This window comes from Pseudophryne corroboree, chromosome 8 (genome assembly GCF_028390025.1).
Source record: "Pseudophryne corroboree isolate aPseCor3 chromosome 8, aPseCor3.hap2, whole genome shotgun sequence".
NCBI classification, from domain to species: Eukaryota; Metazoa; Chordata; class Amphibia; order Anura; family Myobatrachidae; genus Pseudophryne; species Pseudophryne corroboree.
Window position 1 is genome coordinate 163,037,183 of NC_086451.1, and position 21,178 is coordinate 163,058,360.

At 46.8% G+C, this 21,178-nt stretch overlaps 12 non-coding genes and 3 pseudogenes across 12 annotated transcripts; 13 read left to right on the forward strand and 2 right to left on the reverse strand.

Moving 5' to 3' along the window:
• Positions 1-9,741: 9,741 nt before the first annotated feature.
• LOC134950483 (U1 spliceosomal RNA) lies at positions 9,742-9,905 on the forward strand. Its single transcript, XR_010183395.1, has one exon. It is a non-coding gene; the product is annotated as a U1 spliceosomal RNA (small nuclear RNA).
• A 152-nt stretch (positions 9,906-10,057) lies between these two features.
• Positions 10,058-10,220, forward strand: LOC134952144 (U1 spliceosomal RNA). The gene has a single exon (XR_010184733.1). It is a non-coding gene; the product is annotated as a U1 spliceosomal RNA (small nuclear RNA).
• Positions 10,221-10,903: 683 nt separating this feature from the next.
• Positions 10,904-11,067, forward strand: LOC134951859 (U1 spliceosomal RNA). The gene has a single exon (XR_010184520.1). It is a non-coding gene; the product is annotated as a U1 spliceosomal RNA (small nuclear RNA).
• Positions 11,068-11,219: 152 nt separating this feature from the next.
• On the forward strand, positions 11,220-11,382 carry LOC134952269 (U1 spliceosomal RNA). The gene has a single exon (XR_010184831.1). It is a non-coding gene; the product is annotated as a U1 spliceosomal RNA (small nuclear RNA).
• Positions 11,383-12,053: 671 nt separating this feature from the next.
• On the forward strand, positions 12,054-12,217 carry LOC134951083 (U1 spliceosomal RNA). The gene has a single exon (XR_010183888.1). It is a non-coding gene; the product is annotated as a U1 spliceosomal RNA (small nuclear RNA).
• Positions 12,218-12,369: 152 nt separating this feature from the next.
• LOC134953101 (U1 spliceosomal RNA) lies at positions 12,370-12,503 on the forward strand (annotated as a pseudogene).
• Positions 12,504-13,202: 699 nt separating this feature from the next.
• Positions 13,203-13,357, forward strand: LOC134952828 (U1 spliceosomal RNA; annotated as a pseudogene).
• A 145-nt stretch (positions 13,358-13,502) lies between these two features.
• Positions 13,503-13,644, forward strand: LOC134953289 (U1 spliceosomal RNA; annotated as a pseudogene).
• A 695-nt stretch (positions 13,645-14,339) lies between these two features.
• LOC134951360 (U1 spliceosomal RNA) lies at positions 14,340-14,503 on the forward strand. Its single transcript, XR_010184115.1, has one exon. It is a non-coding gene; the product is annotated as a U1 spliceosomal RNA (small nuclear RNA).
• A 152-nt stretch (positions 14,504-14,655) lies between these two features.
• On the forward strand, positions 14,656-14,816 carry LOC134952163 (U1 spliceosomal RNA). Its single transcript, XR_010184745.1, has one exon. It is a non-coding gene; the product is annotated as a U1 spliceosomal RNA (small nuclear RNA).
• Positions 14,817-15,491: 675 nt separating this feature from the next.
• Positions 15,492-15,655, forward strand: LOC134951361 (U1 spliceosomal RNA). Its single transcript, XR_010184116.1, has one exon. It is a non-coding gene; the product is annotated as a U1 spliceosomal RNA (small nuclear RNA).
• Positions 15,656-15,807: 152 nt separating this feature from the next.
• On the forward strand, positions 15,808-15,968 carry LOC134952164 (U1 spliceosomal RNA). The gene has a single exon (XR_010184746.1). It is a non-coding gene; the product is annotated as a U1 spliceosomal RNA (small nuclear RNA).
• Positions 15,969-16,640: 672 nt separating this feature from the next.
• LOC134951568 (U1 spliceosomal RNA) lies at positions 16,641-16,804 on the forward strand. Its single transcript, XR_010184285.1, has one exon. It is a non-coding gene; the product is annotated as a U1 spliceosomal RNA (small nuclear RNA).
• A 2,025-nt stretch (positions 16,805-18,829) lies between these two features.
• On the reverse strand, positions 18,830-18,992 carry LOC134952004 (U1 spliceosomal RNA). Its single transcript, XR_010184631.1, has one exon. It is a non-coding gene; the product is annotated as a U1 spliceosomal RNA (small nuclear RNA).
• A 152-nt stretch (positions 18,993-19,144) lies between these two features.
• On the reverse strand, positions 19,145-19,308 carry LOC134950953 (U1 spliceosomal RNA). The gene has a single exon (XR_010183782.1). It is a non-coding gene; the product is annotated as a U1 spliceosomal RNA (small nuclear RNA).
• Between the last annotated feature and the right edge of the window lie 1,870 nt (positions 19,309-21,178).

Genomic DNA, 21,178 nt, shown 5'->3' on the forward strand with positions numbered 1-21,178 from the left:
AAAGAAGTGTCCTGGGGCCACTCCTAAAGGGGGGGGTGCTGTCACGATCCGGGTATCTGGACGCCATTTCTTACCCATCAGATGCCTCCTAAGGCTGGCTCAGCGCTCCAGGACCGGATTCCATCTGTTATCCTGATGTGTACATTCCTGTATCCTCTCCTGTCACTCTGGGACGCTGTCACAGTAAGCGCCATATTACATCTGGCATGGCGTCTCCCGCGGCCTCCGCCGCCGTCCCTGAGCTTCTGCATGCAGAGTGTCAGAGTGGCGATTACGTCAGCCGCGGCCTCCGCTGTGTCCGCGTGGTTGGATGTGCACTTGTCAGCCTGGCGTCTCCTGTCTCCAGTGGCCGGCGCCGCCATTACTGTTTTCATTACCACATGGATTACAAACCAAACTTCCCTCCAAGTGTCTGCATGGGCGCAGCCATCTTGGATTCTGTCAGCTGATCATTTCCTCCAATCTGTTGTCAGTATTGTTAATCTGCATAATTGCCTAGCCAATCCCTTCCTTGCTGCAGGTATAAATACACTGTGCCTGAGCAAGGAAGGCGTCAGTGCTTTGGTTGTCAAACCTAGTTCCTGTTTGTCTCTCTCCTGTGATTGTCTTCCAGGTTCCAGCTCCTGTCTCAAGACTTCCACCATAGAGACCCGCACCAGCATTCCACCTGCGGTGTAGCCTGACTCTCCAATCCATTGTGGATTCATCTGTTTCCAGCTACAACATTACCTGCTCCCAGCTCAGCTTCCAGCAGAGTACAGCTTCCCTTAAAGGGCCGGTGTCCTTTCTACACTTTACCACTCTCCACCGGTATTATTATTTCTCCGCTCTCAAGTTCTACATTTCAGTTCATATTTCATCGCTCCCAAGTTCATTTATTATTTAACTGGTTCCAGCCAGTATCCACTCCGTGCTAACAACAGTCTGGTTCCAGCCAGTATCCACAGCAGCTGTTTTATCTTCAGCAACCCAGCTTTTCCTGGAACACCAGCTGGCACAATCCTGGGTTATCTCCATTGCTACAGTCGGGCCTGGTAAGGACTTTCCATCTAGAAGATCATAAGAACTATCTCACACTACCAGTGCCCTGTGGCTCCTGCCATCCTGTAGTACCCAGGAACTGTATTTATTCTTTGCTGACTTTTACGTTTTCTTTTACTGCTGCTGTGTTGCGGAGTTGTCATAATAAACATCATTGACTTTTATCCAAGTTGTCGTGGTCACGCCTTCGGGCAGTTATTATTCATGTTACTTACATGTCCAGGGGTCTGATACAACCTCCCAGGTTCCGGTACATCTCAGCCCCTACAACTGAGGCTGCCTCCCGTCAGCTCAGGCCCTCAGTTGTGACACAGGCAGATTCCCCCTTTTAACACATAGCTGCAGGCAGATTCCCCCCTTTTACACATAGCTGCAGGCAGATTCCCCCTTTTTACACATAGCGGCATGCAGATTCCCCCTTTATACACATAGCGGCAGGCAGATTCCCCCTTTTTACACATAGCGGCAGGCAGATTCCCCCTTTTTACACATAGCGGCAGGCAGTCCCAACAAAGAAAGAAAGAGACGAAAGAAAGAAAGAAAGAAAGAAAGAAAGAAAGAAAGAAAGAAAGAAAGAAGAATTATACTTACCCTCTCCGCTGGCTCAGGCTCCTCGTGCAGCTTGACGATTCCCGGGCAGTAGAGAAGGAGGAGGAGGGAGGTGGAGGAGGGAGCCGCAGCTGCGCTGTGTTATTGGTGGAGGCGCTGCTGCTGCTGCTGCCCCTCTGCTTCACTATAGGCTGTTCTCGGAAGACAGCCTATAGTGAAGCAGAGGGGCAGCAGCAGCAGCGCCTCCACCAGTAACAAAGCGCTGCTGCGGCTCCTTCCTTCACCTCCCTCCTCCTCCTCCTCCCCCCCGTGCCGCTGCTCCTCTCATCTCCAAGCGACCCTCCTCCCTCTTCGTGTGTTACAGAGGCGGCAGCGTGTCTGGTGCTGCGGCTGCTGCCCGTAGTGCCCTGGCCTGATCTGTTCGTTACGACGGGCGGCGGGAGTCGCAGGACGCAGACCCGACGGGAGCGCTGGTGTGCGGCTGCGGCATGATACAATGAGTCATTGTGACTCTTTGTAATGCCGGCGGCTGTGGGCCCTTGAGTGCGGCGGGGCCCCAGTGCAATGCACTGCCTGCCCTGCCAGTAGTTCCGCCCCTGGTGCCCCCCACTGGTGTGGGCTCCTGCAAGAGAGCCCCAGCGTCATGCAGTGGATTTGGCAGAAGCAGAGGACTCTGCTCCTGCGATCTTGAAGAGGCTTCTTGGAGTCAGCATCAGCATTCCCTTGGTGAATCCACAATGCCCTCCTATCCGAGACTGCCATGAAATTGGCCCGTGAGCACTTGTGCCCGGTGTAGGATTTTTAAATATGTGTAGTTTACTGTATGCAAGGGTTTAAAACCTTTTAGGAACTGAGATCTAAGGTGTATTACATGTAGTTTAAAAAAAACAAAAAAGGTTTATTTTATGGCAGTAGTTTCCAAACTGGGGTTCTTGCACTGGTAGCAAAGTTTGGTGGTCCAGGACCAATTAAAATTATTTATACTTTATTAAATTGGCAAAACCATTCCCTCACAACATAACTGAACCTGAGGATGACATGCTATAAACACAATTTACTTAATTTTATATTTTTTTCTGAATTTCTCAATAAAAAAAACTTTGGCCTAGGGGTGCCGTGAAACAAATTTTGATACTATTTATTTATATAGTGCTCTTTCTCCAACAGGACTCAAGGCGCTTGAGATATGGCTTCTGGAACTGAACACAGGATTCTAAATGTGGCTGTACCAAGGACCTATACAGTGGCATTACAGGTTGAGTATCCCTTATCCAAAATGCTTGGGACCAGAGGAATTTTGGATATCGGATTTTTCTGTATTTTGGAATAATTGCATACCATAACGAGATATTATGGTGATGGGACCTAAATCTAAGCACAGAATGCATTTATGTTTCATATATACCATATACACACAGCCTGAAGGTCATTTTAGCCAATATTTTTTATAACTTTGTGCATTAAACAAAGTGTGTGTACATTCACAGAATTCATTTATGTGTCATATACACCTTATACACACAGTCTGAAGTTCATTTAATACAATATTTTTAATAACTTTGAGCATTAAACAAAGTTTGTGTACACTGAGCCATCAAAAAACAAAGGTTTCACTATCTCAGTCTCACTCAAAAAAGTCCGTATTTCGGAATATTCCGTATTTCGGAATATTTGGATATGGGATACTCAACCTGTATTACTTTTTTCTGCTACTGGTTCTTTACCTATGCAAACAAGCATCTGACTTGCCTTTCCTATTGCTTGGTTACATTGCTCACCTGAAATAGTAATACTTAGATAGCTTTCCTCTTGCCATTATAATGCCCTTAATATTATAGTTAGCCTTTGTATTTTTGAGACGTGTATGATTTTGCATTTTTTGGCATTAAATGTTGCCATGTTCTTGACCATTCCTCTAGTCCAGGGGCGGAACTGCCAGAGACAACGGAGTCAGTTGCCGCCGGGCTCCAGCCCTAAAGGGGCTTCCTCCATTGCCCTCCGGCTGTTACGTGCCCTTCCTACTAAATAGACAAAGGCGCTACCAGCAGGGTCTCGCAGTTTGTACATTCCATGCCGTAACACCCTTCTTTCCACCTTTTTCAAGACCCAGCCCAGCAGCCTCGCCGCTGCCACCACCGCTAGCTGCAGCACTGCAAGCGGTGGGGTGCCCCTGCTTCTTCTCACACCACAGATAGCTGGGCAGCACTGCAACTGCCTGCCTGATTGCTCCGCCCCCTTCTGGCTCCCAAGCACCTCTGCTGCCCAGTGATCCAGGAGCCTGCTGCTAGGAAGAAGTGGCCGAGCTTCAGCAAGCGAGTCTGGACACTGGCGGAGGAAGCCATGATAACCAGATAATGGGGAGTGGAGAGCCAGTTCCAAGGTAATACTTTATACAGCTGGTTGAGATCCTGGTCGGTGGATATGGATTCCAAGAAAACCCTGGAGGTGCTTCCTTTCAAGGGAGACACTCTCTTTGGAGAAGACCTCAATAAGATTGTAGCTGATCTGGCTACTGCTAAAACAGCTTGCCTACCTAGTATGACTCCTACCACGCAGAAGGCTAAAAGTACTTTCCCTTGGCCCTTTCATCCTCAAGGTAAAGCGTACCCAAGGTCAGGCATACCCAAAGCAAGCTCATGCTTCCAGACCTGCCAAGCCCAGACTGAAGCAAGCCTGGGCTGCCCATCAGCCTGCTTCCAAAACGGACAAGCCTGCCGCATGACGGTGCAGGCCTCCCTCTGGGGGATCCCAGGGTGGGGGGCCCGACTTCTAGGTTTGGCATAATTCTAAGCTAGAGAATTCTGTTTGGAGCTCACCTTGTACTTTGTGAAGAAATAATCAGCATTGTGGCTGAGCAGATACATGTAGTGTGTGACTGCAAACTGCATGGATCTGCTGCGTTGTAATGCTGATACTTTTTTTTTCAAAGTACCAATAGCTTCATATAATGTTCACAATTTTTATGCAGGATCAAATAGCTCAATAGGTAGGGTGTTTGATTAGAATTCAACAGGTTATAGGTTTGAATCCTGGGTATGGTAGTTTGAGATGTGTTATTTAATAAAGTATGTTGTTCTAACTGCCGGCATCCTATCACCTGGGATATCATACTAAATAAATGGAGTTGATCAATTTTTTTTAATTTTTTTTTTAAACTAGGGACAATTTCCAGATACTTTTCTTTATAACTGAGATTGCCCACTGGAACTTCACATCAGTTGACAACTATGCATGAGTGGGCAGTGCTTGCTCTGGATCTGCCCACCCATTTATGTGCCGTCATAAAAGAAAGCACAACTGACAGTTATCCTGGGCGTACACTACACAATTATCTGTCAGGCTATCTATCCAGTCTGGATGGATGGAATGAAAATCTGGTAATGTATAGGAGCAAATGTCAATTAACCATTTGCTCCCAAACACTAGAAAAGTGGTCAAAAATGGTCATTACACAAATTGGTTAAACCCAAAATTTAACCAATTTGTTTAGGGGACCATTTTTGTCCATTTTCTAGTGTTTGAGAGTAAATCGTTGATGGTCATTTGCTCACATAGATAACCGGATTTCTATTCCAACCAGCCAGTGTTGGAGATATGGTCTGCCAGAATGCATAATGCATACCAGAGCCATAACTAGACTTTTTGGTGCCCTGTGACAGATAATTATATGCCCCCCCCCCCTCCTCCTCCTCCCCATTTTTGCAATATGGACAAAAGGCGCATGCCTTGTGGGGAAGGGGCATAACAAGATTGGTCTCAGAGAAAGCACATGAGATATGAAGATATATCTAGTATACTTGACACTCAATGGTTTGTGGTATTGCCGGGGTGCCCTCCTTAAATGCATATATAGTCACACATGGCGTGTTTGTGCAAATGGCATATCAGCAGTCAGCACTAACTGGTGACATGCCATTTGTACAAGTAAACCATGTGTGACTAATATATAAACATACTTTATTAAATAACACCTCAAGCTATCATACCCAGGATTCAAACCTATAACCTGTTGAATTCTAATCAAATACCCTACCCATTGAGCTACTTGATCCTGCATCTATTCTAACCTCCAAAAACAGATTCAGTTGCATTTTCCAGCGTGTTTTGTTTGCGCCTTTGCAAATGTCTTACATCGACAAACTTATTTAGTACTATTTTGCAAATAGGGTTACATTGTCGCAACATTGTGTTCCCTAATTGCTTGATTTTTTTAAATGCAACAATTGATAAAGACACCTGATAATTGCTCTGTGGAGTCTTATTTTGTGTCTACTTCTTATCTACATTTAATTCCCTACCTCTAATCAAGGCATTTTTAAATGCTGGGGGCTGCCAGGACGTGAGGCCTACCTAGACTTTAGATCTGAATTTGAATGTACTTGTGAACTAACTTAATTTCCTACTTCTAAATTCATTCCTAAATTCACTACTTATATTAATCCTGTAGTTGGGCATTTTGAGCCTTCAATTGTGGGCATTGTTTTGTGTCCAGACCAGCAGCTGGTGGTGTGCATTTTGCTGGAAAGGCATCGAAGACCTCCGATATGCTGCATCTCCTGATGTGTGTCTCCCTCAAGTGGCTGTCAGCAAATGCATGCTAGACACCCCATTCCAAGCTGATTGTGACATCACGGAACATGCATCATAGAACAGGCATGCTAGAATATGGGTCTTCAACCTGCGACCCTCCAGCTGCTGTGGAACTACATATACCAGCATGCCCTGCCTCAGTTTTAGCATACCTTAATAGCAAAACTGTGGCAGGGCATGCTGGGATGTGTAGTTTCACAGCAGCTGGAGGGCCACAGGATGAAGACCCATGTGCTAGAGCCAAGCCGCAGGTACATTGAATGCTAGCAAGCTGAATGTTTAAATCATTTTTGTTCCGCAGCATTCCAATGCGGAAGATTCCATGGAACCAGAGATTATTCCATTGAGAAGGACATGCTGCCTGGATGACTGCACTGTGCAAATTAAATCACGGAGGCAGTTGGCTTGTGGGTGGCTCTGGTGACTGGGTGGTTGGGTGGGCGGTGTGTCGGAGGTGGAGCACATGCAAACGAATGTGTATCATCCAGCTAGTGAGAGTGAAAACTCATGCAGGAGTGTGCCTGCTTGTCAGTTGGTTATGCACCTTGCCAGGCGTCAAATCTACATGGAGCAGCTGGAGGGGACAAGAGCAGGTTTGCAAAATATAGATAGAAGAGCATATATGCTGGCGCATTCTCCATGATTGTGTCAGCTTATGTTTTGGTGCACTGCACTTTCCTTCACTAAGTTTTAGCCATTTTGGTTAAACGCAAGTGTAGTTGCTTCTCGCCCTTTTGGCTGTGATCTTGTATCGTGGTTGAAGAGTCTTCTGGAGGGATTGTTTTCTTCATTGGCGAGAGACTGAAGATATTCCAGGATGGAAGGCTTGGGAACACTATCCGTTTTTCAGTTGTGGAAGAGTTGAAAGACCGGATTGGACTACATTCTATAGTAAAGGATATCTTTGTATTTATTAATCCTCCCTTTATATGTGTCTGTCTTTCAATAAAGCTTCGGGCTTGTGATTCCTTCACCCTCTTACACTCCACACCCATAGCCTTATTAACTGTTGTATTATTGTATTGTTTAAATGTATAGTGCAGTTCATGATTTATAGTGTAGGCTGGCCTGTGCTGTAGTTCTTGAACTGTACTATACCGACAGCATTTGTATTGTGTTTTGGCTGTGCTGCAACACGGTACTTATGTGTGTAATGTTTATGTATGTTTTTTTGCTTCTTTATGTCAATAAAGACTGCTTTTTCAATCCAATATCTGAAAACAATCAATGTTTATCTTTGATGGCAATAGAAGTGGTATGATATTTGCTGCTTTTGAAAGGCAATATCTGATATGTCCCCTATCTGGGAACCATATATTAAATGGCTTTTCAGAAAAGGGAGATGGGAGAAGAGCTTTCAGTACTTGTAGGACCAATGCTCATTTCCTATTCTAGCCTCCAAAAACAGATTCAGTTGCATTTTCCAGCGTGTTTTGGATGCGCCTTTGCAAATGTCTTACATCGACAAACTTATTTAGTACTATTTTGCAAATAGGGTTACATTGTTGCAACATTGTGTTCCCTAATTGCTTGATTTTTTAAATGCAACAATTGATAAAGACACCTGATAACTGCTCTGTGGAGTCTTATTTTGTGTCTACTTCTTATCTACATTTAATTCTCTACCTCTAATCAAGGCATTTTTAAATGCTGGGGGCTGCCAGGACGTGAGGCCTACCTAGACTTTAGATCTGAATTTGAATGTACAAAGGGAGATGGTAGAAGAGCTTTCAGTACTTGTAGGACCGATGCACATTTCCTATTCTAGCCTCCAAAAACAGATTCAGTTGCATTTTCCAGCGTGTTTTGGATGCGCCTTTGCAAATGTCTTACATCGACAAACTTATTTAGTACTATTTTGCAAATAGGGTTACATTGTTGCAACATTGTGTTCCCTAATTGCTTGATTTTTTAAATGCAACAATTGATAAAGACACCTGATAACTGCTCTGTGGAGTCTTATTTTGTGTCTACTTTTTATCTACATTTAATTCTCTACCTCTAATCAAGGCATTTTTAAGTGCTGGGGGCTGCCAGGACGTGAGGCCTACCTAGACTTTAGATCTGAATTTGAATGTACTTGTGAACTAACTTAATTTCCTACTTCTAAATTCATTCCTAAATTCACTACTTACATGAATCCTGTAGTTGGGCATTTTGGGACTTCGATTGTGGGCATTGTTTTGTGTCCAGACCAGCAGCAGGTGGTGTGCATTTGCTGGAAAGGCATCGAAGACCTCCGATATGCTGCATCTCCTGATGTGTGTCTCCCTCAAGTGGCTGTCAGCAAATGCCTGCTAGACACCCCATTCCAAGCTGATTGTGACATCACGGTACATGCATCATAGAACAGGCATGCTAGAACATGGGTCTTCAACCTGCGACCCTCCAGCTGCTGTGGAACTACACATCCCAGCATGCCCTGCCTCAGTTTTAGCATACCTTAATAGCAAAACTGTGGCAGGGCATGCTGGGATGTGTAGTTTCACAGCAGCTGGAGGGCCACAGGATGAAGACCCATGTGCTAAAGCCAAGCCGCAGGTACATTGAATGCTAGCAAGCTGAATATTTAAATCCTTTTTATTCCGCAGCATTCCAATGTGGAAGATTCCATGGAACCAGAGATCCTTCCATTGAGAAGGACATGCTGCCTGGATGACTACACTGTGCAAATTAAATCACGGAGCCAGTTGGCTTGTGGGTGGCTCTGGTCACTGGGTGGTTGGGTGGGTGGTGTGTCAGAGGTGGAGCACATGCAAATGATTGTGTATCATCCAGCTAGTGAGAGAGAAAACTCATGCAGGAGTGTGCCTGCTTGTCAGTGGGTTATGCACCTTTCCAGACGTCAAATCTACATGGAGCAGCTGGAGAGGACAAGAGCAGGTTTGCAAAATATAGACAGAAGAGCTCTCCAGCCTAGTTTGCTGTCTGTTTCCACTTCTCTTTTCTTGAGCCGCTCCCTTCTATGCCCTTGCGCACTATCCTGACTTCTCCCATCTGCTTACTTTGTGCCTTCCAACGCACAATGCGAACTACAGGTAGTGCTGCAGGGCCCACACCCTTTTACTTGCCATACAGAGCAGCTCTGGAGCTGTTACAGTGCCCAGCTTCTGCAAGAAATCAGCTTGAATGCTTCAGGGGCTGGGGCATAGCCAACATGAGCCCCACACCGAAGGAGGGTGGAGGTGTTTAATGCGAACTAGGGGTCATCCAAGCGCCGCAAAAGGCCGCCATGCCCTGCACGCCCCTTTTCTCTTTTCATATGCAGACGAGGGTTGAAGCCAACTTTGACCCACTGCTTGGATGACATCACCATATGCAAATCCATCTGCTGCAGGCCTTCCCCCAGGAATGCTTGCACTAGTTGTTGCATTTGGTTTGTTGTTTGGGGGTGCTTCAGTATTAGGCAGCCTTCTGCCCTCCCATGTTCTTCTGAAAATATGTGTTCTCCCTGCAGTTGTTGTCCCCAGATGAGAGTTCCCTTGTGCTGCCTCAGTTGAATCTTCTTAACTTGACAGAGATGTGCCTGAGCAGCGGCCCTCCCCAGCAATATCCCAAATCATACTTATTTTGCATAGGAGATACCATGGTCATGAAGATTGTTCTCCCAGGGTGAGGTTCATTCATTGCATTCTGGGTATGCTGACCCCTGTGATTTCCCCAAATGTGGGAAACTTGACTGCATTATTTGTGGTAGTGGGGGACTGTGTTTGTGCTTTCCTCTGGTCAGCTCTGGTAAAAGTCAGATTTCTTTGTCTCAGATCTTCCTCTAGCCTTGTTCTTCTTTCGAGAGTTCCCTTGTGCTGATTCAGTTGGATCTCCTTCACTTGACAGGGGGGTGCCCAAGCAGCGACCCTCCCCAGCTCTAGCCCAACTCCTACTTACCTGCCAGGTGAGATACTATGATCATGAAGGTGCTTCTCTCAGGGCAAGGCTCACCCATTGCACTCTGGGTGTGCTGCCCCTGTGATTTCCCCAAATGTGGGAAACTTGACTGCATAATTTGTGTTTCCACTGGTCGGCTTTCATATAATTCAGATCTCTTTGTCTCAGGTCTCTCTCCAGCCTAGTTTGCAGTCTGTTTCCACTTCTTTTTTTTTGAGCCCCTCCCTTCTATACCCTTGTGCACTATCCTGATTTCTCCTCCTGTCTGCTTACTTTGTGCCTTCCAATGCACAATGCAAACTACAGGTAGTGCTGCAGGGCCCACAAACTTTTACTTGCATTACAGAGCAGCTCTGGAGCTGTTACAGTGCCAAGCTGCTGCAAGAAATCAGCTTGAATGCTTCAGGGGCTGGGGCATTGCCAACATGAGCCCCACACCGAAGGAGGGTGGGGTGTTTAATGCGAACTAAGGGTCATCCAAGCGCCGCAAAAGGCCGCCATTCCCTGCATACCCCTTTTCTCTTTTCATATGCAGATGAGGGTTCCAGCCAACTTTGGCCCACTGCTTGGATGACATCACTGTATGCAAATCCGTCTTCTGCAGACCTTCCCCCAGGAATGCTTGTACTAGTTGTTGCATTTGGTTTGTTGTTTGGGGGTGCTTCAGTATTAGGCAGCCTTCTGCCCTCCCATGTTCATCTGAAAATATGTGTTCTCCCTGCAGTTGTTGTCCCCAGATGAGAGTTCCCTTGTGCTGCCTCAGTTGAATCTCCTTAACTTGACAGAGATGTGCCTGAGCAGCGGCCCTCCCCAGCCCTCCCCAGCCCTATCCCAAATCATACTTATTTTGCATAGGAGATATCATGGTAATGAAGACTGTTATCCCAGGGTGAGGTTCATTCATTGCATTCTGGGTATGCTGACCCCTGTGATTTCCCCAAATGTGGGAAACTCGACTTCATTATTTGTGGTAGTGGGGGACTGTGTTTGTGCTTTCCTCTGGTCAGCTCTGGTAAAAGTCAGATTTATTTGTCTCAGATCTTCCTCTAGCCTTGTTCTTCTTTCGAGAGTTCCCTTGTGCTGACTCAGTTGGATCTCCTTCACTTGACAGGGAAGTGCCCGAGCAGCGACCCTACCCAGCTCTAGCCCAACTCCTACTTACCTGCCAGGTGAGATACTATGATCATGAAGGTGCTTCTCCCAGGGCAAGGCTCACCCATTGCACTCTGGGTGTGCTGCTCTTGCGATTTCCCCAAATGTGGGAAACTTGACTGCATAATTTGTGTTTCCCCTGGTCGGCTCTCGTATAATTCAGATCTCTTTGTCTCAGGTCTCTCTCCAGCCTAGTTTGCTGTCTGTTTCCACTTCTCTTTTCTTGAGCCGCTCCCTTCTATGCCCTTGCGCACTATCCTGACTTCTCCCGTCTGCTTACTTTGTGCCTTCCAACGCACAATGCAAACTACAGGTAGTGCTGCAGGGCCCACGCCCTTTTACATGCTTTACAGAGCAGCTCTGGAGCTGTTACAGTGCCCAGCTGCTGCAAGAAATCAGCTTGAATGCTTCAGGGGCTGGGGCATAGCCAACATGAGCCCCACACCGAAGGAGGGTGGAGGTGTTTAATGTGAATTAGGGGTCATCCAAGCGCCGCAAAAGGCCGCCATGCCCTGCACATCCCTTTTTTCTTTTCATATGCAGACGAGGGTTGAAGCCAACTTTGACCCACTGCTTGGATGACATCACCATATGCAAATCCATCTGCTGCAGGCCTTCCCCCAGGAATGCTTGCACTAGTTGTTGCATTTGGTTTGTTGTTTGGGGGTGCTTCAGTATTAGGCAGCCTTCTGCCCTCCCATGTTCATCTGAAAATATGTGTTCTCCCTGCAGTTGTTGTCCCCAGATGAGAGTTCCCTTGTGCTGCCTCAGTTGAATCTCCTTTACTTGACAGAGATGTGCCTGAGCAGCGGCCCTCCCCAGCTCTATCCCAAATCATACTTATTTTGCATAGGAGATACCATGGTCATGAAGATTGTTCTCCCAGGTTGAGGTTCATTCATTGCATTCTGGGTATGCTGACCCCTGTGATTTCCCCAAATGTGGGAAACTTGACTGCATTATTTGTGGTAGTGGGGGACTGTGTTTGTGCTTTCCTCTGGTCAGCTCTGGTAAAAGTCAGATTTCTTTGTCTCAGATCTTCCTCTAGCCTTGTTCTTCTTTCGAGAGTTCCCTTGTGCTGCATCAGTTGGATCTCCTTCACTTGACAGGGGGGTGCCCGAGCTGCGACCCTCCCCAGCTCTAGCCCAACTCCTACTTACCTGCCAGGTGAGATACTATGATCATGTAGGTGCTTCTCCAGGGCAAGGCTCACCCATTGCACTCTGGGTGTGCTGCCCCTGTGATTTCCCCAAATGTGGGAAACTTGACTGCATAATTTGTGTTTCCTCTAGTCGGCTCTCGTATAATTCAGATCTCTTTGTCTCAGGTCTCTCTCCAGCCTAGTTTGCTGTCTGTTTCCACTTCTCTTTTCTTGAGCCGCTCCCTTCTATGCCCTTGCGCACTATTCTGACCTCTCCTGTCTGCTTACTTTGTGCCTTCCAACGCACAATGCAAACTACAGGTAGTGCTGCAGGGCCCACACCCTTTTACATGCTTTACAGAGCAGCTCTGGAGCTGTTACAGTGCCCAGCTGCTGCAAGAAATCAGCTTGAATGCTTCAGGGGCTGGGGCATAGCCATCATGAGCCCCACACCGAAGGAGGGTGGAGGTGTTTAATGCGAACTAGGGGTCATCCAAGCACCGCAAAAGGCCGCCATGCCCTGCATGCCAATTTTATCTTTTCATATGCAGACGAGGGTTGAAGCCAACTTTGACCCACTGCTTGGATGACATCACCATATGCAAATCCATCTGCTGCAGGCCTTCCCCCAGGAATGCTTGCACTAGTTGTTGCATTTGGTTTGTTGTTTGGGGGTGCTTCAGTATTAAGCAGCCTTCTGCCCTCCCATGTTCATCTGAAAATATGTGTTCTCCCTGCAGTTGTTGTCCCCAGATGAGAGTTCCCTTGTGCTGCCTCAGTTGAATCTCCTTTACTTGACAGAGATGTGCCTGAGCAGTGGCCCTCCCCAGCCCTATCCCAAATCATACTTATTGTGCATAGGCGATACCATGGTCATGAAGATTGTTCTCTCAGGGTGAGGTTTATTCATTGCATTCTGGGTATGCTGACCCCTGTGATTTCCCTAAATGTGGGAAACTCGACTGCATTATTTGTGGTAGTGCTTTCCTCTGGTCAGCTCTGGTAAAAGTCAGATTTCTTTGTCTCAGATTTTCCTCTAGCCTTGTTCTTCTTTCAAGAGTTCCCTTGTGCTGCCTCAGTTGGATCTCCTTCACTTGACAGGGGGGTGCCCGAGCAGCGACCCTCCCCAGCTCTAGCCCAACTCCTACTTACCTGCCAGGTGAGATACTATGATCATGAAGTTGCTTCTCCCTGGGCAAGGATCACCCATTGCACTCTGGGTGTGCTGCCCCTGTGATTTCCCCAAATGTGGGAAACTTGACTGCGTAATTTGTGTTTCCCCTGGTCGGCTCTCATATAATTCAGATCTCTTTGTCTCAGGTCTCTCTCCAGCCTAGTTTACTGTCTGTTTCCACTTCTTTTTTCTTGAGCCCCTCCCTTCTATACCCGTGTGCACTATCCTGACTTCTCCTCCCGTCTGCTTACTTTGTGCCTTACAATGCACAATGCAAACTACAGGTAGTGCTGCAGGGCCCACACCCTTTTACTTGCCTTACAGAGCAGCTCTGGAGCTGTTACAGTGCCCAGCTGCTGCAAGAAATCAGCTTGAATGCTTCAGGGGCTGGGGCATGGCCAACATGAGCCCCACACAGAAGGAGGGTGGGGGTATTTAATGCGAACTAGGGGTCATCCAAGCGCCGCAAAAGGCCGCCATGCCCTGCATACCCCTTTTCTCTTTTCATATGCAGATGAGGGTTCCAGCCAACTTTGGCCCACTGCTTGGATGACATCACCGTATGCAAATCCGTCTTCTGCAGACCTTCCCCCAGGAATGCTTGTACTAGTTGTTGCATTTGGTTTGTTGTTTGGGGGTGCTTCAGTATTAGGCAGCCTTCTGCCCTCCCATGTTCATCTGAAAATATGTGTTCTCCCTGCAGTTGTTGTCCCCAGATGAGAGTTCCCTTGTGCTGCCTCAGTTGAATCTCCTTTACTTGACAGAGATGTGCCTGAGCAGCGGCCCTCCCCAGCCCTATCCCAAATCATACTTATTTTGCATAGGAGATACCATGGTCATGAAGATTGTTCTCCCAGGGTGAGGTTCATTCATTGCATTCTGGGTATGCTGACCCCTGTGATTTCCCCAAATGTGGGAAACTTGACTGCATTATTTGTGGTAGTGAGTGACTGTGTTTGTGCTTTCCTCTGGTCAGCTCTGGTAAAAGTCAGATTTCTTTGTCTCAGATCTTCCTCTAGCCTTGTTCTTCTTTCGAGAGTTTCCTTGTGCTGCCTCAGTTGGATCTCCTTCACTTGAGAAGGGGGTGCCCGAGCAGCGACCCTCCCCAGCTCTAGCCCAACTCCTACTTACCTGCCAGGTGAGATACTATGATCATGAAGGTGCTTTTCCCAGGGCAAGGCTCACCCATTGCACTCTGGGTGTGCTGCTCCTGCGATTTCCCCAAATGTGGGAAACTTGACTGCATAATTTGTGTTCCCCTGGTCGGCTCTCGTATAATTCAGATCTCTTTGTCTCAGGTCTCTCTCCAGCCTAGTTTACTGTCTTTTTCCACTTCTTTTTTCTTGAGCCCCTCCCTTCTATACCCGTGTGCACTATCCTGACTTCTCCTCCCGTCTGCTTACTTTGTGCCTTACAATGCACAATGCAAACTACAGGTAGTGCTGCAGGGCCCACACCCTTTTACTTGCCTTACAGAGCAGCTCTGGAGCTGTTACAGTGCCCAGCTGCTGCAAGAAATCAGCTTGAATGCTTCAGGGGCTGGGGCATGGCCAACATGAGCCCCACACAGAAGGAGGGTGGGGGTATTTAATGCGAACTAGGGGTCATCCAAGCGCCGCAAAAGGCCGCCATGCCCTGCATACCCCTTTTCTCTTTTCATATGCAGATGAGGGTTCCAGCCAACTTTGGCCCACTGCTTGGATGACATCACCGTATGCAAATCCGTCTTCTGCAGACCTTCCCCCAGGAATGCTTGTACTAGTTGTTGCATTTGGTTTGTTGTTTGGGGGTGCTTCAGTATTAGGCAGCCTTCTGCCCTCCCATGTTCATCTGAAAATATGTGTTCTCCCTGCAGTTGTTGTCCCCAGATGAGAGTTCCCTTGTGCTGCCTCAGTTGAATCTCCTTTACTTGACAGAGATGTGCCTGAGCAGCGGCCCTCCCCAGCCCTATCCCAAATCATACTTATTTTGCATAGGAGATACCATGGTCATGAAGATTGTTCTCCCAGGGTGAGGTTCATTCATTGCATTCTGGGTATGCTGACCCCTGTGATTTCCCCAAATGTGGGAAACTTGACTGCATTATTTGTGGTAGTGAGTGACTGTGTTTGTGCTTTCCTCTGGTCAGCTCTGGTAAAAGTCAGATTTCTTTGTCTCAGATCTTCCTCTAGCCTTGTTCTTCTTTCGAGAGTTTCCTTGTGCTGCCTCAGTTGGATCTCCTTCACTTGAGAAGGGGGTGCCCGAGCAGCGACCCTCCCCAGCTCTAGCCCAACTCCTACTTACCTGCCAGGTGAGATACTATGATCATGAAGGTGCTTTTCCCAGGGCAAGGCTCACCCATTGCACTCTGGGTGTGCTGCTCCTGCGATTTCCCCAAATGTGGGAAACTTGACTGCATAATTTGTGTTCCCCTGGTCGGCTCTCGTATAATTCAGATCTCTTTGTCTCAGGTCTCTCTCCAGCCTAGTTTGCTGTCTGTTTCCACTTCTCTTTTCTTGAGCCCCTCCCTTCTATGCCCTTGCGCACTATCCTGACTTCTCCCGTCTGCTTACTTTTTGCCTTCCAACGCACAATGCGAACTACAGGTAGTGCTGCAGGTCCCACACCCTTTTATTTGCCTTACAGAGCAGCTCTGGAGCTGTTACAGTGCCAGGCTGCTGCAAGAAATCAGCTTGAATGCTTCAGGGGCTGGGGCATAGCCAACATGAGCCCCACACCGAAGGAGGGTGGAAGTGTTTAATGCGAGCTAGGGGTCATCCAAGCGCCGCAAAAGGCTGCCATGCCCTGCACGCCCCTTTTCTCTTTTCATATGCAGACGAGGGTTGAAGCCAACTTTGACCCACTGCTTGGATGACATCACCATATGCAAATCCATCTGCTGCAGGCCTTCCCCCAGGAATGCTTGCACTAGTTGTTGCATTTTGTTTGTTGTTTGGGGGTGCTTCAGTATTAGGTAGCCTTCTGCCCTCCCATGTTCATCTGAAAATATGTGTTCTCCCTGCAGTTGTTGTCCCCAGATGAGAGTTCCCTTGTGCTGCCTCAGTTGAATCTCCTTTACTTGACAGAGATGTGCCTGAGCAGCGGCCCTCCCCAGCCCTATCCCAAATCATACTTATTTTGCATAGGAGATACCATGGTCATGAAGATTGTTCTCCCAGGGTGAGGTTCATTCATTGCATTCTGGGTATGCTGACCCCTGTGATTTCCACAAATGTGGGAAACTCGACAGCATTATTTGTGGTAGTGGGGGGCTGTGTTTGTGCTTTCCTCTGGACAGCTCTGGTAAAAGTCAGATTTCTTTGTCTCAGATTTTCCTCTAGCCTTGTTCTTCTTTCGAGAGTTCACTTGTGCTGCCTCAGTTGGATCTCCTTCACTTGACAGGGGGCTGCCCGAGCAGCGACCCTCCCCAGCTCTAGCACATGTAAGTTTGTTTTTATTTTACTACATTGTGGTTTTTGGCTCTATACCATGTAATGCATGTCTTTTAACAGTAGTCAAGTCTTCCAATGTGCTTGTTAGTGAAACCCAATACATAGCTTTATTTTATTTTGTTTCTTCAAATATTGAATGCATATGTCTTATAACTTTTTTTTTCAATATGTAAACATTTTTATTATAAGATTTTCAATGACACAAGTACATCCAAGTTGCAGATTATGGGTTGTGAAGGACAAATCAACCATATAAACAATTTAAGCAATTTAAATTGCATGCAGGTAGTAGAATATCAAACTCCTTGGATGAGAGTTGGTCGTAATAAACTAGGATAGAAAAGAATAAAGTAGAAAATAAGATTTTAAACCTACCGGTAAATCTTTTTCTCGTAGTCCGTAGAGGGTGTTGGGGACTCCGAAAGGACCATGGGGATAGACGGGCTCCGCAGGAGACATGGGCACTTTAAGAAAGACTTTAGTTCTGGGTGTGCACTGGCTCCTCCCTCTATGCGCCTCTATGCCACAGTTAGAGAAACTGTGCCCAGAGGAGACTGACAGTATGAGGAAAGGATTTTGTTAATCCAGGGCAAGATTCATACCAGCCACACCAATCACACCGTATAACTTGTGATAAACTACCCAGTTATGAGTACGAAAAAACAACATACTGTAGCATCAGTGCAGGACCGATGCAACTATAACATAACCCTTATTGAAGCAATAACTATATACAAGTATTGCAGAAGTAGTCCGCACTTGGGACGGGCGCCCAGCATCCTCTACGGACTACGAGAAAAAGATTTACCGGTAGGTTTAAAATCTTATTTTCTCTAACGTCCTAGAGGATGCTGGGGACTCCGTAAGGACCATGGGGATTATACCAAAGCTCCAAAACGGGCGGGAGAGTGCGGATGACTCTGCAGCACCGATTGAGCAAACATGAGTTCCTCCTCAGCCAGGGTATCAAACTTATAGTATTTTGAAAAGGTGTAGTGCCGAGACCCCTCGGGCAGCCGCCCAAGAAGAGCCCACTTTCCTCGTGGAATGGGCCTAGACCGATTTCGGTAACTGCAATCCAGCCATAGAATGCGCTTGCTGAATCGTGTTACAAATCCAGCGAGCAATAGCCTGCTTTGAAGCAGGGGCACCAATCTTGTTGGTTGCATACAGGACAAACAGCGCTTCAGTTTTCCTGACTCTAGCCGTCCTGGCCACGTAAATTTTCAAAGCCCTGACCACATCAAGTAACTCGGAATCCTCCAAGTCACGCGTAGCCAAAGGCACCACAATAGGTTGGTTCATATGAAAACATGAGACCACTTTTGGTAGGAATTGAGGATGGGTCCGCAATTCCGCTCTATCCACATGGAACACCAAATATGGGCTTTTATGTGACAAAGCCGCTAATTCCGACACTCGCCTAGCCGAAGCCAAGGCTAATAACATGACCACCTTCCACGTGAGATATGTTAACTCCACCGTTTTAAATAGCGAGCAATCAACTCAGAATGACCCCCATAGTGTATTGCAAAAAAATATCTGTAAATCCAATGGTACCGTAAGTGCGGTATATACTCGCACTTCTTTGCGGGGCGAGAACATCTCCCCTAAGTGAAGTCAGCCCTATGAATAGAGTTTGTGTGATCCCTGTGCAGCAGTCACAGAAAGCGTTCATCTCTGCAGTTTGTCACTCAAATTACATTGTTGCATTTTTTCTAGAAGTGGATCTGAGAGCTGTTACCCGCAGACCAGCTACAATAATTATCCTGGGATAGTGCGCAAGGGCATAGAAGGGAGCGGCTCAAGAAAAGAGAAGTGGAAACAGACAGCAAACTAGGCTGGAGAGAGACCTGAGACAAAGAGATCTGAATTATACGAGAGCCGACCAGGGGAAACACAAATTATGCAGTCAAGTTTCCCACATTTGGGGAAATCGCAGGAGCAGCACACCCAGAGTGCAATGGGTGAGCCTTGCCCTGGGAGAAGCACCTTCATGATCATAGTATCTCACCTGGCAGGTAAGTAGGAGTTGGGCTAGAGCTGGGGAGGGTCGTTGCTCGGGCACCCCCCTGTCAAGTGAAGGAGATCCAACTGAGGCAGCACAAGGAAACTCTCGAAAGAAGAACAAGGCTAGAGGAAGATCTGAGACAAAGAAATCTGACTTTTACCAGAGCTGACCAGAGGAAAGCACAAACACAGTCCCCCACTACCACAAATAATGCTGTCAAGTTTCCCACATTTGGGGAAATCACAGGGGTCAGCATACCCAGAATGCAATGAATGAACCTCACCCTGGGAGAACAATCTTCATGACCATGGTATCTCCTATGCAAAATAAGTATGATTTGGGATAGGGCTGGGGAGGGCCGCTGCTCAGGCACATCTCTGTCAAGTAAAGGAGATTCAACTGAGGCAGCACAAGGGAACTCTCATCTGGGGACAACAACTGCAGGGAGAACACATATTTTCAGATGAACATGGGAGGGCAGAAGGCTACCTAATATTGAAGCACCCCCAAACAACAAACAAAATGCAACAACTAGTGCAAGCATTCCTGGGGGAAGGCCTGCAGCAGATGGATTTGCATATGGTGATGTCATCCAAGCAGTGGGTCAAAGTTGGCTTCAACCCTCGTCTGAATATGAAAAGAGAAAAGGGGCGTTCAGGGCATGGCGGCCTTTTGCGGCGCTTGGATGACCCCTAGTTCGCATTAAACACCTCCACCCTACTTCGGTGTGGGGCTCATGTTGGCTATGCCCCAGCCCCTGAAGCATTCAAGCTGATTACTTGCAGCAGCTGGGCACTGTAATAGCTCCAGAGCTGCTCTGTAAGGCAACTAAAAGGGTGTGGGCCCTGCAGCAATACCTGTAGTTCGCATTGTGCGTTGGAAGGCACAAAGTAAGCAGACAGGAGAAGTCAGAATAGTGGAGATAAGAAGTAGACGCAAAATAAGACTCCACAGAGCAGTTATCAGGTGTCTTTATCAATTGTTGCATTTAAAAAATCAAGCAATTAGGGAACACAATGTTGCAACAATGTAACCCTATTTGCAAAATAGTACTAAATAAGTTTGTCGATGTAAGACATTTGCAAAGGCGCATCCAAAACACGCTGGAAAATGCAACTGAATCTGTTTTTGGAGGCTAGAATAGGAAATGAGCATCGGTCCTACAAGTACTGAAAGCTCTTCTCCCATCTCCCTTTTCTGAAAAGCCATTTAATATATGGTTCCCAGATAGGGGACATATCAGATATTGCCTTTCAAAAGCAGCAAATATCATACCACTTCTATTGCCATCAAAGATAAACATTGATTGTTTTCAGATATTGGATTGAAAAAGCAGTCTTTATTGACATAAAGAAGCAAAAAAACATACATAAACATTACACACATAAGTACCGTTTTGCAGCACAGCCAAAACACAATACAAATGCTGTCGGTATAGTACAGTTCAAGAACTACAGCACAGGCCAGCCTACACTATAAATCATGAACTGCACTATACATTTAAACAATACAATAATACAACAGTTAATAAGGCTATGTGTGTGGAGTGTAAGAGGGTGAGGGAATCACAAGCCCGAAGCTTTATTGAAAGACAGACACATATAAAGGGAGGATTAATAAATACAAAGATATCCTTTACTATAGAATGTAGTCCAATCCGGTCTTTCAACTCTTCCACAACTGAAAAACGGATATTGTTCCCAAGCCTTCCATCCTGGAATATCTTCAGTCTCTCGCCAATGAAGAAAACAATCCCTCCAGCAGACTCTTCAACCACGATACAAGATCACAGCCAAAAGGGCGAGAAGCAACTACACTTGCATTTAACCAAAATGGCTAAAACTTAGTGAAGGAAAGTGCAGTGCACCAAAACATAAGCTGACACAATCATGGAGAATGCGCCAGCATATATGCTCTTCTATCTATATTTTGCAAACCTGCTCTTGTCCCCTCCAGCTGCTCCATGTAGATTTGACACCTGGCAAGGTGCATAACCCACTGACAAGCAGGCACACTCCTGCATGAGTTTTCACTCTCACTAGCTGGATGATACACATTCATTTGCATGTGCTCCACCTCCGACACACCGCCCACCCAACCACCCAGTCACCAGAGCCACCCACAAGCCAACTGGCTCCGTGATTTAATTTGCACAGTGCAGTCATCCAGGCAGCATGTCCTTCTCAATGGAATAATCTCTGGTT